The 5,786-nt window shown below is 38.7% G+C and overlaps 1 pseudogene; it reads right to left on the bottom strand.

Moving 5' to 3' along the window:
- Nucleotides 1–5,053: 5,053 nt before the first annotated feature.
- LOC114612717 lies at nt 5,054–5,170 on the bottom strand (annotated as a pseudogene).
- Between the last annotated feature and the right edge of the window lie 616 nt (nt 5,171–5,786).

Genomic DNA, 5,786 nt, shown 5'->3' with positions numbered 1-5,786 from the left:
CTCTCTCTCTCTCTCTCTCTCTCTCTCTCTCTCTCTCTCTCTCTCTCCCCCCCCCCTCCATCTGTATTTCTGTGTGTTTCTGTCTCTATCTCCCTCTGTGTGTCTCTCTTCTCTGTCTCTGTTTCTCTCCCCTTTCCTCTCCCTCTCTCCATCCCAGAGATTCACCCAACCTGTCCAACATTTTCTTCCGTTGCTCCTAACAAGAAAACTTCACAATAGGCCTCTCAGTACACTGTTCCCTCCTAGTGTTCACTCCAACTTTAAGTTACCACAGCCTCCCTCTTCCCCTTCAACCTACATAAGATGTCCTTACTGCTGCTATCACCCATAGGATTTGATATTCAAATCAACTCTTCTTCTCTACCAAAAGAATTCAATATTTTGTCTATGACATGAAAAGTATTCAAGGACCCCTCTCTAGAATTTACCTTGCTATTTTTTCAGAATCACTTTAGCTTCCAGAACCTCGGCTTGCCCTTGACTTACCCTCTTTTACTTTATAAAGCATATTTGGTTCTCAAAAGCAGGGAATAAATTTATTAGACAGTCAAATAAGATGCTCATGGGCTCATTTTGACAGGTCAATGGCAGTTTGAGATGATACGATTCAGAATATTTCTAGTAACAATAGTATATCTTACTATTATCGGTATGCATAGCCATGGGGGTTTCTGAGGAACTGACCCGGATCTGAACTCTGCCATGTGTAAATGAGCTCCAGGGACACGAAGCCACATCTGACCCTCATGACTACATGGCCGATGTAATTATAATTTCTGAAATTAAAGATTTTTTAAAATAGTATATTAGTTTTAATTTAATGTTTATCTTTGCATGTTTCGTCTGCATGACTGCCTGTGCACCGTTTGCGTGCCTAGTACCCTAGGACATCAGAAGAGGCTGTTGGAGCCCCTGAAATAGAGGTGAAGACAGTTATGTACTGCCGTGTGGGTGCTGGGAATGGAACACAGGTACTCTGAAAGAAGAGCCAGTGTTCTTATCCACTGGACCGGGACCCTGTAAAAGCTGTAATTTTCATCTTTTGAAATGTCTCATACATTTATAGAATGAACACTGGTCAAATCCATCCACCACTATGTCCCTCCAACTCACCCTACTCCTTCCTGTTCCATCTCCCTCCCAACCTCAATGTTTTGTCTTTATTATCAGTAACTCCTGAGTCCAATAAACGCAGACCACACGCACATGGGTGTGTGCCCATCCAGAAGGGCATGAGCAACCTGCCATCAACCACATCCGTGCAGGAGAGTGACTCTCCCTCAACAGCCATCAGCTGCCAAGATCTTGTCAGACAGAGGTGGGGCCTCAGAGGTCCCTAGTCCATCCTTGCTGGAATTTGTTGTTTTTGAGACAGCATCTCTCTATGTAACCAGCTGGCCTAGAACTCCCCATGTAGATCAGGCTAGCCTTGAACTCGGGTATTCCCCTGCCTCTGCCTCCAGAGTGCTGGGACTAAAGGTGTGCACAACCACATCCAGCTCCTGCTTGAACTTTGACTGGCTTGATCTTATAGCAAAGAATGTCTTAAGCATTTTCTACTCATGAGTCCTGTTTACCTGATAAATTATTATAAATCCTGTGTATCTAAATCAGTGATCCAGCATACAAATCAGTGATAATAAACCATGAGCACACTTATTTAAAAATAATTATTTGATATATATATATATATATGCTTTTACAAGTTTTTAAAGAATAAAGCAAATTTTCATACTAATCAGATGTATGTGCTTAATTTTTTTTATATAAAAATTTAAATGTTGGCTGGATATTTGATACCGCAGAACATAGAGTCCTCTTCAACATTTCTAAGCATTGAATGTTATTTGGATTTTATAATATTCATGCTGAGAAAATTGCTTCATGTAAATATGTAGTATCAAATAATAAAAATATTTTAGTGGCCATTTCAGAAATCGATAGGAATTCTGTGCTGATCTCAAACAAAACTTCACTTAATGATTTAATGATGTTTTATGAAACTCAAATCAGCAACTCAAATGGCAGTTATTAAAATCAAGCATTCTGACACAATATGACCCAAGTATATACAGATGTAATACTTACACTTTGAGGAAAGATGGTTAAAAATTTTTTTAATTCATTGTTTTCTATAATTAAACCATTATGTTCCTATAAAAGCTGGGAAACTTTGCCTACACAGTAAAAGCAGTCAATTCATAGCCTGTGCTAGACTCAGACCTGAGACGAGATGTTTCAGATAGCAGTTACTGCTGTAACATCATGTATGATACAAAGTGTGTGTGTTGTGTGTTCAGAACCAAGATTGCAATGAGATCACATGGTGTACTGACTGAACACTACCAGGACTTTGATTTTGAACTTATTTGTGGCCACTGCAAATTAAGAAGCTTTTACCATCACCATTGTGGCCATTGCAAATTAAGAAGCTTTTATCATCACCAAATATCTGCAACCCCCACATTCAGCCCTATCCATCATGGTCCTGGCCCACAGATTGTAGTTTATCACCCAGAGTCCAGGGTCTATAGATTTCACTGTAGTCCCAGAGGGTATAACTCATAAGCCATGCGCTGCTAGCCTTTCTTCTGATCCCTGCCGCCCTGGCAGACTTCCACACTGTTTCAATCCAAACCATCTCTTCTGGAACGAGTAAAGTTTCATCTTTGCCAGAATAGATCTTAGCGTTAAACCAAACTGGGCAGCCGTTTGCCAAACTCAGCGGTGATGTTTGATGCTAATGATCAACACCGAACTAATGCCTGGGATCGAGTGATGGAATGGAACATGATGATGGTTGATTTTCCATCAACAGTTATAACATATTTATAACATAACTGACATAACATAATGTAGGCTCTATCGTGCTAGCTCTGGCCTGCAGGGCATCAATAAAACTTTTCTTCATTTATTGTTCTACACTGGTGGGAAGAATGTTAATGAAACATTTGTTTTATAAAAGGCCCTTGGTATAAAACAAGCTGGGCATCTTGAAGTTAAGGATATCTAAAGCATTGTTAAGGTATCTAGGAGGAAGCTTGAAAGAAAATAAAAGGAATGCATCATATTTTTTCTTTATTATCTTTCAGTTAAATAATAAAGAAACTGGCAGAGATGTGGTCTTACTAGAGAAACAAGGGTAGTCTCAAACAAGACCTTCCTCCTTTAGCCTCACAGATGCTGAGATTTCAACCATGTACCACCATCTTTCTTCTTCTTCTTTTTTTAAAATTAGTTATTTTATTTATTTACATTTCAAATCTTATCCCCTTTCCCTGTTTCTCTTCCACAAACCCCCATCCCATTTCCCCTCCCCCTGCTTCTACGAGGGTGCTACAATGGAGCATCAATCCTTCACAGGACCAAGGGCCTCTTCTCCCACTGATGCCAGATAAGGCAATCCTTTGCTACAGATGCAGCTGGAGCCATGAGTCCCTCATGTGTACTCTTTGGTTGGTGGTTTAGTCCCTGGGAGCTTGGAGGCAGAGGAGTCTGGTTGGTTGATATTGTTGTTCTTGCCACCATCTTTCTGAGTCAGCCGTTCTTTCTAAGTGCCTTCAACCTCAAAACATTAAAATGTAAGCTGAATAGCACATCAACACTGGTCAAATGCCATTCTCAGGTTATTCTAACTTGAGATAAAAAAAAATGGGACTCACAATTAAAAGCAGAAAGTTACTATGCTTGCTCTACGGCCTCAATTTTGGAGGAATTCTAACCTTCCTTGAATCCCTCTCTAATTCTTAATTTCTCATGTGAATCTCACATGGGCATTTACGAGCTTCATACCAACAATGTCAACATACACTAGGTGATATCTAAAATTACACACTTCCTCCATGAATATGTCTATGAATACACATAAATATATCAAGAGATGAACAAAGTTTATTATAAAATACTGGTTGGTATATTTGTGGGAGCAAAGAAGTTTCATAATTTTCATTCGCATGTTTGAGACACAAGGAAGTCAGTAGCATAGCTCAAAGGCTTGAGCACTGAAGAGCTCATGATGAGATTTCAGGCCAGATCTAAGGATCTGAGAGTAAGAAATTCAAGAGTAGAAGATAAATGCCCCATCTCTAGCAGTTGGACTACATCCAACCATCCTCCAACTTTTGTTCAACTTAGCCCCTCAATGGATTGATTGATGGTTACTCACAGTGGGAAAGTTATCTACTTTGCTGGACCCATCCATTCAAATACTAATTTCTCCCAGAAACAGCTTCACAGACAAACCCCCCAGAGATCAAGTTTAATCTAGGAATCCTATGGCCCAGTCAAATGGGCATATACAATTAGTCATGAAGTCAAAACCACTGTCATAACTTTTATTAATATATACTAAAGCACCGATCCTAACAGTTGCTAGGAAACAGACAACAATGATGCCCATGATGTGTTCACCCACCCAGACACCACACTGTCACTGTTAATGTCAGCTACTAATGTTCTAAGACTAATAAAGCCCATCAGTTGCCTGTGCCATTTTTGAGGGTAATCTTGGCTAAGGAAGTTGTCCTTTGAAACCACCATGCTTTTTTACACTGTTTTAAGTGGCAAAATGTGTGGTTAGATTCCACAAGTATTTTCATGAAGCTGCTTTCTCACAATTTCATTCTCATTTACTGTCTTACGATTCAGACATGCATTACCATGGTTACTCTGAAATGACACTCATCTGTTACAAACCATAGGCTTGCTACAACTTTGAGTACATACCCAACTTCTTGTTCTCTCTTCCTTTAAGACTAGTGTATCCAAACACCTTTTATTAAAATACCCATTGAGTATCTGGTGGACTCACAAGTCCTCCATACATATCCAGAAAATCTTCTACTACAGGGTATTCATGTTGCAAATATCAATTTTTTCCATTGAGAGAATTTGCTTCAAAAGAGAGATCATTTATAGAAGATATCAAGAGATACTCTTGTCCTTATTCATGCTGACTGGTAGAGGCACCTAAGTATAAACCTTGAATTGTAAAAATCATTAACTATTCATCTCTATTTCAACCTTTGTTTACTGTTTTTTTTTTGTACTCCCCAAAATATCACCATAAGTAAATGGCAGAGCCTTAATCATCAATTTATTGTAAGGCCCAAGAGCCTTTTCCATCCATGTCAAAGGAAATGGTAAGGAACAGTTGCCTTTTATATAATACATCAGGGCCTTCTTAAGTAAAACTATATAGCACTCCATAGCCTTCTTAAATTATACAACACATCACGGCCTTCTTTAAATAAATTAAAGTATGTTCATTAACCCCAAAAGGAACCACCAAGATCTTAATGGAAGATAGAAAAATAATAATAAAAGAAATTCCAAGTTAGATTTCATAACAGGGTTTAACAACATGGAAGTCTCAGGACTCTCTTAAACAACTTTTAGTCATGATATTGTTTCTAGTTTGAGGGCCACCGGGGACAGGCAGAAGAAAACATTAAATCAAGGATTTTGAATGCCCCAGTTGCCACTGCCCTGGCTTCCCATCACAGCTAGATGACAAGGCAATATTAATGCCACCGAGGAAGGTTATTCTGTGTCTTCTTTTTTGCTTCTTTTGTGTAGTGATGTTTATGAATATAAGTATTTTTACTGATACATATTTATCATTCATAGTACTGGGTTTCATAAGGACCATGAGTTGTATTTTAAATTGCTTTATAAAATTAAGTTAGAAGTTGCTCCAGCCATAGGAATGTCTATAAGCTTCCTACTAACCCCTCAAGTCAATCACCATTTCTTCTACCTTCAAAAAATAGTTTGAGGATCTCTCT

This window comes from Grammomys surdaster, unplaced genomic scaffold, assembly GCF_004785775.1.
Source record: "Grammomys surdaster isolate TR1022 unplaced genomic scaffold, NIH_TR_1.0 126178, whole genome shotgun sequence".
In the NCBI taxonomy this organism is placed as follows: Eukaryota; Metazoa; Chordata; class Mammalia; order Rodentia; family Muridae; genus Grammomys; species Grammomys surdaster.
Note: the sequence above shows the minus strand (reverse complement) of the source record. Positions and strands in the feature narration are given on the sequence as shown.